At 40.4% G+C, this 13,829-nt stretch overlaps 1 pseudogene; it reads right to left on the reverse strand.

Annotated features, from left to right (window-relative positions):
• Nucleotides 1-13,829, reverse strand: part of LOC135885792 (dynein axonemal heavy chain 11-like) — a 184,110-nt pseudogene that overhangs the window by 157,643 nt on the left and 12,638 nt on the right.

Below are 13,829 nucleotides of genomic sequence, written 5' to 3' on the forward strand. Positions count from 1 at the left end.
AGAAATTCTATACAGACCTATGCACAAGTTACAAATATAGTTATACTCACAGAGGGATGGTTTCTGCTGGAATCTCCCATAGGGAGCTCAGTTTTCCCGTTTTGGACATCCTCTTTTTATAATGTGATTTTATCTATACCTAAATTCTGCACATGTCCATAAAAGTTCAATCCTCTTTTCTCTTATTGGTCTGTCTCCCCTGGAAACTTAAGGGATCCCAATTTTCTATAGGCTGTGTAAGTTCCCTTTGTTCTCATTAGCATTGATGCACAACTTGTATCCCATGGTTAAGACACATGTCTGAGACAGATGAGCCTTAACAGTATTTTTATGATCTAATATTAATCTTCTGGGTAATTTTGCACAATATTACCACTTGGTGTCTCTTTTCCCGTAATCTTACGGCATTGGGTTATTTCTCAGTCATTGGCTTAAGTCATCATTTCTTGTCTCCAAAGCCTAAAATAGCTAAGCTAAAGTCTTGCAGGCCTCAACCTACAGCTTGTCTTACTCATGTCTAATATTTGGTTCCTCTAAATACTGATCAATCTTATACCTTTATAATCCTACAAATTCATTCTAATTAACATACAATGAATATATGTAATAACATATTGATTAATCATAACATCACACAATAATATACTAAAATTATTGGCAACACCTGTCAGAGCCCTTGGAGAGTTGGGGCGATCACTGGTAAGCTGATTATCATGTGTATAGCCTCATTTATTGTTTTAATGTTTTCTCTGCAGTGTTTTCACCTTAACAATGAATGTGCTTGCTTAGAAAGGGGCTGTGTGGTAACTAAGACCAATGGGCAATTACCCTGTTTATAGCCTCTGAACAGAAGGTACAGCAGGTCTGCTTGGGCAGTTTACTTGCTGGAGAATTCACAGTGTATTCAGAGAATCGTGCAGCCTGGAAATACCCTGGTCAGAAGGAAGTGAGAAGCATGTCTCTGCCCAAGAGAGGGATGGCTGAGCAGTCAGGAGTCAAGAATGGGTGCCCTTGGTGGACCACGAAGGGGAAAACAGAAGTGCAGTCAGAGGCGTGCACAAGGGGGGGCAAGAAGAGGATCCCCCACCCCCTCAAATCTCCAGGTGTTCCTGCAGCTTTGGGATGGAGGAAGCAGCAGGGTGGCAGGCTGCCAGCTGAGCTCCGCCTCTCCCCGCCCTTATAGCTATAGCCTGCTGTTTCTCCTTCCCTACGGCTGGAGTCCCAGGGGCTGCTGCTGCCTCCAGCCCCAGACTCACCTCAGTGGGGGTCAGCAAAGCCGGCAGCAGCGCTGGGACTGAGAAGCAGTAGGCTGCAGCTGTAGGGGTGGGCGGAGGAGGAGCTCAGCCAGCAGCCAGCCATCTCCTGCTTCCTCCCTGCCCAGGCTGCAGGGACACGGAGAGTGCCGCTGTCTCTTCGCTGAGGGGTGTCCCCTCCAGAGATGGTCACATGAACCTTTCATTTGTGTGTGTTTAATATTCCCCTCCAAAAGTATTCAAATTTAAATTCCTGCGCATGCCCCTGGATGCAGTTGCCCTGAACAGTGACATATATGTCAAGGCAAACCTTGCTGCACTAGATGTCAATTTCAGTACTTCTGAGGGAGAAACCCAGAATGATGGTGGGAAAGGTAGGGGAAGAGAACCACCTACCCAATACAAAGCGTGACCAAACAGTTACAATCCAGCTGTCACCACCCAACAGAGCTCGGTGTATTCAGCAAGATGGATTCCACCCCACACCACTCCTCAAAGACGGCATTATCCTGACAGACCCCCAGCTTCCATAAATCAGCATAGCAACACTGAAGTCAAATACAAATTTTCTTCTCCACACAGTTGTCCTTTAGGCCACAATTGAAAGCCCTGAGGGCTACAGATTGGACACCCTGGGTTTACTGTTAATTAGAAATACATTGTCAATGTGATCTAGGAGGAGCAGTAGAAAGAGAAATATTTAATCCAATAGGATTAGGAAGCTTTCTATTCTCATATATTTATTTGCAATGCTTTCTATGTATGTAAATTCATGTCTGTACCTGCCTCACCCATCCTCCTCCTCGGGATTTTCTTGTAAAGACGACAAATACATGTTTAAACTAGAGATTTAACATGAAAGTTTTGAAATAATAAAGCTCCATAAATTGAAGGGAAACAGACACCTAGTTTTAGGCCCAAAATTTAGCATTCATTATAAAACAAAATAATTACACAACCCTTGTGAATAGACAAGTATTTCGTGCATTTTTCTCTCACTCTACACATTATACGAAATGTATGAGAAATAAAGGGATACCATCTATAAAATATCATTAGTGATGTGCCAAATCCTGTTATCTTTATTTATTTAGGAGTTTGCCTGAGTAAGGATTGAATAAAAATGTATGGACCACAAGGCTTGGCCCCATTATTTGTATGACAAATAGTACATGCATTTTGCAGTCATGTAAGCAAAGGCAGTCCTTGACCTGAACAGGTGACAGTCTAGAATGAAATTGACCAGTCTAGACTTAGTTGTTGGACCTTGAATCACCAAAGACAAAAAACAGCAGATATTTAAAAGAAAGAATCCTGCTCAAATATTTTTCTTATTGTACTTTAGATTCAGCATCTGGCCACAATTCAGCATCGCATTTAGTACATGCTTAGTCCCACTAAAGCCAGGGGGCATAAGCACATGCCTAATGATAAGCATGAGCTTCAGTTCTTTGCTGAGTAGGGAGGGAACGCTGAGTGAGGGCTTAGATGTCTAATGCCAGTAGTGCTCTGGCAATGCCACGCTAAGACAACATGCCAGGCAGTTGAACAAGTGTGTCAGCAGCGTATGACAGTGCACCTACATTCTGAAATGAACCCCATCAATCTGTTTTCATTGTCTAGTCTGAGCGATGTGCAAAAAAGGAAAGAAACAGCATAAATAGGGACAAATAAATAATTTTATTATTCTCTAGTGAGAGCTCATGAGAATGTTCTTTTTTAAATGAGATAATAGCATAGTATAGACCAGTCATATTGGTGACATAAGTATGTCATCCACGCATATGGCATGTACAACAAGGGTAGGCTAATGAACATTCTGTCACTTGCAAGATCCCATCTAATTTATTCTTGAACCTTGCCGGAGGACAAAAGCCACTTTTGCTAAATTTAACTTGCATTTGTCACTTGGATTTGTGTCTAATGGAGGTTACAAAGGGCTTAACAAATAAAATAAAACTTAAGCTAACATGTAATAAAATCCAGGACACTAAAGGCGGAAGACCAGAGCTGAAATGGACAGTACTGTAATATGTGCCATGCTATTATTGAGCAAATCAATTAAAACTAAAATTAAATTTCCTATCTAAATCAATAGAACGTATCATCTATTTAAAACAAAGAAACAGAAAGCACTGTACTGCCTTTGCTTATTGCTGCAGCAAGCAAAGGCATTAGCCAGATGTTGAAACCTCCAGGCATCAAACAACAGTAATCATTATAGCCTTCAATCACCCCATTTAGAATTTACAATAAGCTAAGCAGAAAGCCATTATTTCCACCTTCAGTATAAAGTTTTCCTCGGGCTGCAAACGGAGTTCTGCAATGGACTGATGCACCATCTGTTCGAACTTCAGATCCCTTTTCCATGGAACTTCCAGCAATGGGAACAAGTCATTGAGAGATCCAGGAATATAGGGACATCATTAGTTACTATCTTAGGAAGATTAAAATCCCTGAAGGCTCTCAAAACCCCCCAAAAGACTGACACTATAATTAAATGAAATAATAACAAACCATAATATGAAGCATAAAATTAACAAACATTATGAATTAATCATACTTAGACAATTACAATCCATATGGCTAGTTAAACTCAAGCTGCTACCTGTAGTGACATAGACTGGATACTGTATACTCAATGCAGTGCATTTTCCCCAGAATGTAATTACTTAATTTTGTGAATGAGAAAATGATGTGTAAAAGCCAATGCTTTCATGTCTTATTGTTCTCTTCAGTATCTCCTGTTAGACAAAATGCATAAATGTCGGTTCCATGGTGTGATACTACCTTTAGACATGTACAATATTCAATCCACAGTCACACACACACACACACACACACACACACACCCCACTAAGAGAGAGATTGAGGAGGCATTGTTCAGATGAAATCCAGATTATGTTTAAACTAGGGTTATGTTCTGTGGCTCTTGAATTTTGCAAACCGTACTCTACATTTGCCTCCAAATGGTGTAAAATTTATGAGATCAGTGGTTCATGTGATATTTCCATCATCTCGAGTCATAGCTAAACTGGATCCTGTCAATGCGCCTTTCTAGTTTTGGATCCAGTCTGGGTTTGGATCTGAGAATTCGAATATGACATTCTCCCTACCCCTTAATGGGTTACAGTTCAAGATCCTCTCTGGTGCATACAGCACACCTTGCCCAATGTCATTATAAATTATAAAAACTGTGATACCACAACTTCCTGATAAAGGGCCAAGTCAACCTCTTAAGTTTTTAGATTTATGTTGAACCTACAAGGAATTCCAGGTTAACAATCAATCAATCTTTCAATCTCTCATTCTGAAAGTTCCAATTGTTCAACTAGCCATCTGGATGATTTCTCTAAAACAGCTTAAATGAAAGATAGGAAAAGCAACAAAACTGAACTTTTTCTTTTGCCTCTTTTCTAAACAGAATCAAACCCAAAAATTACTGAGGTTCAGAACAGGAAACCACTCATGTTACCTGAAGTCTCTATGTTCATCAGAGAGGAGAGTGGTCTGCCTGTCTGCCCTAGACTAGATCATCACACTGGAATGAGGAAGGGGGATGCTCTTAAAGATAACCTATGTACCAGAGAATGAGAGGATTCGCTTTCCACCCACCAAACATTACCTGCCACCAGGATTACAGAACACAACAGGTAGAGGGGAATCAGGAAATTTATGGGGTTTTATTGCGAGTCTAAGTAATCCTATGCAATTATGAACTCTTTGGGATTATTTTACATGCACTAAAATAAATGTTTACAAGAATATACTTTTAACCAAAAGTAGTAAGAAAGTTCGACTCCTCTTTGTTTAAACTCTGGGAAGCTAGGAAGTCTTTGGATAAGTCAGGAAACTGGAAGATACACATAGGTCCAGATATTTTTATGGCAGTTTTTCTCTAATTAAAATCGCCACTGAATAATCTCATAATAGCACAATTCCAGAAAAAGTAACCTGATCTTCAGGTCTGCTTCGGCCCTCTTGTTTTAGTTATCCAGCTGCAACTAAGGTAGACTTTATAACTGAGACACCAGTCATAATTATCCTAAAAAATTAGAAACCAAGCTGCATCAAATAAACCCCTGATTTCATAGTAAACTAAAATTGAGTAAATATACTTAAATAACTGTTTAAAATAAGTTGACATTTGTTATTACAAGCATTTCGGCACTTAACATACCAAGAACTATGCAACCAGCCACGAAATACTATAAAGACATACTCAAATCGAGAGATGCCTGTTGTTTTTCCAGTGACCAAATACAAATACACCAACACTTTAACTTCTCTTCCTTGGAGCCTATTATTTAGACATTATTTCTCTTTGGGATCTATACATTGATTTATTTTAATTATTCCTAACATATGACACCTACTCCTACTGTGTAGGCTTGACGGATTCGACTTTTATTATAATTTTGACAGGTTACATCGATTTTAAAGCTTTTTTATTTTTAATTATTTACATTTTCACAAAATTATGGTTTTTAAGCATTTTTTCCAATTTTTATCAATTTAAATTTTCACAATGGCCTGAACTTACAGGTAGACAGACAACAAGAGGGTTGGTCATTGAGTCATTTCATGACAGCTGATGCTAAGATTCAAAAAGTTAAAACTTGTAATCATCACAACACAAATTGTCAATATCACGTCAAAATATATGAACTCTAATAAGTTCTCAAGCAGCATCTCTCTTACGTTGCCTATCTGTAAATTTCAGTGATTATAGATTGAAACATTTTTTCATCAGTTTGAGTGTGTACGGTAAAATCAAAGTTTTACTGACATTTACCAATACAAAATCTCATCCTTCCGCACCTAATTAAATGATTCCACAAAGGACAGAAGCAGTCGGTTTCCTTTCTGGACAATTGTGACCTGAATATATTTGAAAGCACTGTGCTGTCATAGTCAAACCTATTTCTGGGCAATAGGCAATGGCTTTAGAACATAACTGGAGTTTTCTGGCTGTCAATGAAGTCCTGCCCATGACTACAACAACCAATAAATGCACATGTCTGTTTCTTTTAACGTAAGGTATAAATTCCATTTAAGAATGGCAGAGGGCACTCCAGCCAGTGCATTTAAAGGTGATCACTAATGCACATTTTGAATGGTTAAAGTCACTCAGCTTTCAGCCTCATGCTTTATAATACCAATTGAGAAGTTTTAAACTCACCTTGAAATCCAGTGCCTGTCATATTTTATTGCTTAATTAAAATAATGTAATCAAAAACCTCAGAGAACAAATGTTGACTGAAAAGATTATGCTAATCTAACATGTATCTGATATTCACATATTACTCTGAGCAGGATAAGATGACTAATGTGTTAATAAAATGAAACATATCCAACTATCTTGTCAAATGGTATTTTATCTCAATATTTACATACATTTGTTATGAAAGGGAATAAACACTTATGATTAAACTTGTCCAACTTGGTGCTCTCACCCAACCATTAAACAACTCTACGTGCATTATAAACTCTACCTTGTAAACCCTCCCAGTCCACTGAGCAAGGAAACTAACCCACTCTTCTGTTACTTGGATTTGGTGGAGTAAGGGGTTTGGAAAAAAAGGAAGAAGAGCCCAACAGGCCAACCCAAAGCCAGGAATCAGGAAATAATTAATAAATCACACTGCTGATACCTTATAGCCATAGAGCCAAATTCAAACGCGCGGTAAACAAGCACAGCTTCAGTGATTTCAGAGGAGACACATCGGAATACACATGTCTGAATTTGGTCTCTACTCTCTGGGCAAGGAATCCTCCACCAGGATTGCACCAAAAAATTATATAGCTAAAAATTGTTAATGAAAAAAGACAGGATTAAGCAGCAAAAAGAAAACCAAAAACCAAAAAACTCACTAGAAGTTTGTAGATCAAAATATTCTTGCCTTAGATTAAACGACTACCTCAGAATTTTATAAGCACAAGAGACACATTTGACACCAAGTCAATTTTCAAAAAGAAAACATATACCCTTCTATAGAATAATGCATGAGATGAAGAGGGAGAAATCAAACACAGACTGAGTTGGGAACTTCTGGGAATGAGCATCCCTTGAAACTTTCAGACAAAAAATCCTTAATAATTCTATGAGAATTTATTTTTTTCTCTGTCATCTTAAATAGGCATACCTGTCTAGATCTAGTCGTTATAGATGCAATTTATCACTTTACTTTAGTCTTTAACAAGAAGAGGTTTCTCCAGGAACAAACAAGAAAGAAAGTACTGTTGGAATAGATTTTCCAGGAGATTTATTAGGCAATATGAATACCTGAAATAGGTAACAGGGAGGATCAAGCTTATAGAATGAGTTTTAAAACGTGGACATTTTCTTCCCTTATTTATATTCCAAAAAAGTTAGAATCCTGACATTAGCCCCTGCACAGTTTTCAAAAATCTCTATCTTCTGATGGAGAAGTGCACTACTGTAAATAAGGACTCATGTTAAGATCTTATTGTTAAATTGATCTGATGCTAGTTCCTCAATCTTTTTAGTTCCATCAGGGGGTGGGGTTCCTGTTAGTACGAGCTTTACCTAAATACTGCTATACTGGGCCATTAATTTGCAAAGAGAAAAAAAATCTTAGATTTTATATTTACTGAAAAAGAGCTAAGTTTTCGGGAAGTTCTGCTCTTTCTGCATATCCCAGATTAAGTGTTATGAAGATCCCCACTACTGTTTTCAGTTCAATGGATTCCCCTAAAACATTAAACCTTCAGAAACAGGTTGTTGTGCCATAGGATGGCACACAATTAAACCTGAAAAATTACCTTGTTTCTGGGTCCTTTTTTCCTGTGTGGTTTTAACTTGACCAGCTACCACAGACAGCACCTCCACAGAAATGTATTCATCAAAGCAACCCCACACTCCAGTCTGGCATAAACCTTTGTAGATATTTGCAGTTGGCTAACGAGGGGGAGATGGGGAGAAAAGTATAGGTGGTGAGATCTGGCCCTAGAATACTAAGATAGAACAGAGTAGTATGTTTTAAATACAGGAAGTAGGTTTGGTTCACTCCTTAGCCCAGTTTATTTCATTAAATTGAATGGATATATGTATATGCAGCAAGTGCTAAAGTGATGGCTAAGTCTGTCCCTGACAGCACACTGTACCTTTTGAGATTGGTATGAAAGACCTGTTCCACGGGACATTGTGTATTAGCTGTGAGGAGCTAATAGGTCAGCAGTGTATCACCTGCTAGCACAGTTCAGGACCTCTGATCTTTTGCAAAAAACAGGGCTCTTAACAGTACCTTTTCAGGCACAGTCTCACATTAGAAATGCACTGCCCCATGAAGTGATTTCTCCAGGAGGCAGAAATTCCCATAGAGCTTCTCAGGGGGCATGCAGGGTGCACCAATCAGTATATTTCTTCAGGGGATGCAGCTTAATCCTGCATGCATCCAGCCAGTTGTGCTGCCTGATGCATAGGGAAGACAGGAGGACCATGATCCTGCTTCCATCTTCTCTCTTTCAGGGTGTCTTCTGCCAGAGCGGGTGCGCAATATCAGCAATTTCTGCACTGTACGGAGAACAAGAATGACAATTATACTCACTGGGGCACAGGAATGCAACAAGGGGGCTCCTTGCACCCTCCCCTTGTGCATCAGTCGAACAACGTGACATAATCTGGCCCAAAAATAGCAAGAGCAAGAACAGGTCCAAATGAACAGATTTTTAATTTTTGCCCGTCAGTGTATTGTCTACCCAGATATTCCAGGCATCCTTTTCAAGGTGTCAAACTTACGTCTTTGATACGAGGGTAAACCCATTCTACTGAGAACATGCACTTTAACACAGAAACAGTCTAAAATTGCGTTCTTTGACATCTCTGGCTGCCTCAACACATTATGAGCCGATGCCTGTATCAACACAGCAATCAAGACAGTAAGCGTGTACCGGAGGAGCTGTATTGTATGATCTACGTGACATGCTAGCGCACAATCTGAGCTTCTCTTCCATTTCAAGTCTCTCTTACATATTCCTAGTGCTAAAAGAACTGCACTATCAAAACACTCACCCATATTTTTATCTACCACCATGCACTTATGGGTTAAGCCATACGTGCAATTTTATTTAGTTGATTGGCAAATATGCCTTTCATTTGACATTAAGGGGGCAATTTCTTATAGTCTCTGGGAAAAGAAAGAACAAGAAACAGCCTAACAAGAGGGTCATATTATTCTATTTTGAAGTATTAGTTTAAATCAAGATGGTTAGTAAAATAAGGTAATTTTTACAGCCATGTATCATGGCAGTTCTAATGATGATTTAGATCAAATCCAGTAAAAAAGAAGACACACATCATAGCAATGAATTAGATTCTAAAGCAGTACAACTTCTTGCTTACAATAGTACAACATACATAATCTCCTCAGCAATAGTGGCTATAAAAATTAAGGGTATACCATTAGTCAATCAGACTATTTCTGAATGAATTAATTATGTGAGGGAAAATCAGCAAGCAAGGATAAGACTGCATCCAAAAACACACTTCCCCTCTCTCTCAACAATCCTCTCCACTTAATTCAATCTGAATTCATACTAAAATCAAAGAACTGAAACTGTTTTCATCAGGGTCAATGATGAGTGTAGCTCTCACCTTGGTCTCTGAATTTTTCTGGTTTATACAGGGCAGTGCTCTGTATCCTTTAGACTTATTGCAAATGTGTGACTCACCAGCTGGCACACCCCCAGGTGGCTGGGCATGCCATAGCAGGCTCTTCTCCTTTAGCGCCCTTGCTGACAGCACTATCCCAGCCTGGTGGTGATCTGCTTCTTCTTGCATCTTGGCCCTCCAGCTTGGTCACTGTAGGCCTGCGCCTCTCAGTGTAAACCAATATCCCTTCAACTTCACATTGGAACCCCGGTCTGAGCCCAGACTCATTAGTCCTTACCTCTAGTGTCAGACGTTTCAATAACCCTTACCCCGTGAGTGGGGGGGGGGGGGGAAGGGCACTCCACTTTCATCAGAAGGCTGGTAGGGGAACCTAGGCCCTTCATCTTCATTGGGTTCCAGTCTAGGGACCCTTGGATAGGCAGTCAAGGTCTGACTACCCAGACCCCTTGCTGCCTCCCTGGGCCACTTCCTACTTCTCCCTTTACCTCAGCCTCTTTCTGGGCTCCCACTATATCAATTCCATTCCTGCTAAGCCCCTGGCACAGGCTCATTGCAGAGCTTGTCAGCACTTTCTGCTAACCAGCTGGTTCTACTGAAGGAGAGTTTTCTCCGCTCCCCTTGCAGGACAGTCCCTGACTCAGCAGTTTTCCTGGTCCCTGCAGACCCATCCACCAGCATGAAGAATCCTGGGTGGATGCACTTTCTGCAGCCCCTGCCCAACTGCCGTGGGCTCCCTGTTGCAGGTCTACCTTCCTTCAGAGAGGCTCTGTCTGCAAGCAGTCCCACTCAAATCCTTGACTCCAGCCAGGTTTCACTCACACTGAGAGAGAGAAAGAGAGAGAGTCAGCAATCTGTTCTTTTTCCTTACTCCTCCCTAACTGAGCCAGTTTCAGGCCTTCTAACTTCTCCCTCCAGGTTTGACACTTATGTGTAGCAGGGCATGGCTCAATGCACCCACAGGCTCCCATTAACCCCTGCAGGCCCAGGGTGGGGTTGGTATACTCCATCTCACTCATGCACAGTAGAATCGTCTTTACCTTATCCTAGTACAATCTTGTGATTGGTCCCACTTGTCCGGCAGATTTCAATATACTATGTGCAATAGCCATATCTTAATTTTCTAGCATTGTCTACATTCCTCGGAAGAGCCTCAGAAATCCATTCCATGACTGCATGCTACATTTGCAGTAACACTAGTTAGGACACAAAGACAGAAGGCATATCAATCCTCGTGCTTCAGGGCATAAACTGTCTGTCTTAAGGGGGGTGGGAAGGGATTCCACAACCACCACCAACTGCCCAATGACATGGCATCTCACCACTGGACAGGTGCTATACCGCATGTGGAGTTTTTAACCTTCCTCTACAGATGTAGGACACTGTAGGGAGAATGCCCCACTAGACTGACCTAAGGCCTGTTCTTCTATGGCATTTCCTACCACCTGTTCTTTTGCTGCTGCTTAATATCACTGTGATCCCACTTGTACAAGTTACTTACTGATAACGGATGAGTGATCACCTTTATGCTGACAACATGCAAGACAGGGATGTTTGTAATTTTTGCCAGTTAATTTCTGGAATTCAGTTATCAAATCCCTGTATCTAATATACACATCCTCATTCATCATGAAATGTAACAAGACAAAGTGTCCTTTCCTGGTTTAATTGTACCTCTATTACAATTGTTTGAGAGTCTTCACTTGGAACTAGACTGGACAAAGCCTTAAAGAAGGTAAATTATTTAAACATGTTTTTAATACATTTTAACCTTCAATATGAAGGCCAGACCCTCAGCAGATATAAATGAGCACAGCTCCATTGACTGTCATGCTATGCTGAGCATCTGGCCCTGAGTTTTCACCCACAAAATAAACCACAAACTCCTTTTATCAATGCACTACAGCTCCCAGCAGTCCTGGGGCTTCCAGATGTCACACAAGCACTTCATTTCTCTTCTAAGATCTTTAAATCAAACTTTATTCTCTGCTACAGCTAAAGATTTTCTCTCTTGTGCTCCCTCTCGCCTCTCACTTGCAGTTCCTCATTCTTGCTCCACCTCTTGGTGTCAAATCCAGAGGTCACGCATAAGGTGGTAGGAGTCAGATTGAACCCCTAACGCTAATTCAGAGTCTACTACACTGACGTTAGACTCCCTCTTACACGGAGTCTACAGATGTCTAAGGGGGTGTAAGTTGGTGTGACTTGCATATGCCAAGGAACTAGAAAAAGTTGCAAGTTAAAGCAGCTTTTCCTCTCTTCTGGCTTCTCAGCACATAAACTACACCACTGTAGACTCCATTACACACCAGTAAAGTGGACCTAAGTCAAGTCAGTCAAATAAAATCTGAGAGTGAGAGCCTAGCTAAAAGTGAGAGGGTCTAAGTTAGTCTGGGGACAGGGTGGTCTAACTTGTATCTCCCCTGCATTTGGCCCTGGTTCTTTAGGTTTTCCCATGCCTCAGCTGTCCATAGCTACTGCTCTGGCAGCATATTTGGGGTAGAGCTCCCCAAGCCTGAGGCTTTGGCCAAGTGCCCAAGGAGGGCATTTCGCTCAACGCAGTGGGTGGTTTTCTTTTTCTCCATTTATGGCTCACAATCCTCATCCCAAAATAACAGTAATTTGAACATTATTTTAAATAAAATCAGGATTTATTCAAGCTAGAAAACAAAGATGAAATCAAATGGAAGTTCTGCACAATGCAAAGCACCTACTCGAAGACTACACAAAGCCTCGTGTGTAGAAAAACCCTTCTGTTTACTAGTGATTTAAACAAAACATGGATATCCCACAGCGTGTATGTCAGACCCTTCCCTTTTGCTGATGAACACATGCTCCTGCCTGCTCCTGTCAGGGAGTGTGGGCGAAAAGCAGGTGGTACAGAGCCAGCTATGCTGTCTCTGTGTCCACCAAAGTTTCCCCAATACTTGGTGAATCTCCAGCTGGCTTTTTAAGCCATCTTTCTGTCCCCTCTGTGCCACCAAAAGTGGATAGAGTAGAGATGAAGATTTGGCTCCAAGGCTACATTACTGAATATATCCAGGCCTCTTACTAATAAGGCAAAATCAGACTGAGAAACTCTTTTTTCCCAAATATTCGGAGTAAAAGGTTGACAGATTCCTTTGTACTTTGTCTTTCAGAAAGGAGTAATTTACAAGTGCTGGGTTCTTGTGGGTTGCAGGAATACCACCCAGTTTTGTAGCTCATTAATTGCTAGTGAGCTGTAAGATTTCTATATGATTTTAAATCAATACAGTACCTTTCTGTCGATTTGTTCTGAACAGCTGAAAACATACACCATAATTCCCAGAGAATGTCCCAAGTCCTTGGTTCTTTCATTTTTTCCTGTTATAGCAGGATTGAAAAGTGCCCCGTTCATGATTAAGAGAAGAGACGGGGTCAATGTTATATCACATCTGTAGAAACAGAAAATATCAGACACCGTATCTGTAAAGCATGTGTAGAAATTACTGTAGAACCTAGCTAATTTGCACTAGTAACTGACAGACCCGGCAAATGATTGAATGCTGCAAATTGGCAAGTATCAATAATGCAACTTTCATACTAGATCAGACCAGTGATCCATCCAATTAGTATCTGGTCTCCAAGCTGGATCAGTACCAGAAGCTCCAAAAGATGATGCAAGAAACACTGTTATAGATCTACCCATGGGAGAAGTTTCTTCCTAGTCTTCCACCAGTTTTATGGTTAGTGCAGTAAATGAACAAATACGATAGAAAGGAGATTAATGCACCACAATATACTTTGCTGGAGTATTCTGACAATTTTAGCTTCCTTTTAAAAGTATAATGCTTCATAATAGAATAGTAACTATAATGCCATATATCTTCTAAAATAACAAATTTTAGTCCCATTAGATCTCACTACTGCACCCTGCTATTAAATCTTTATAAAGAAGTGAGGAGAGACAGCTCTTTTTTCCC

This window comes from Emys orbicularis, chromosome 11, assembly GCF_028017835.1.
Source record: "Emys orbicularis isolate rEmyOrb1 chromosome 11, rEmyOrb1.hap1, whole genome shotgun sequence".
Taxonomy (NCBI): domain Eukaryota; kingdom Metazoa; phylum Chordata; order Testudines; family Emydidae; genus Emys; species Emys orbicularis.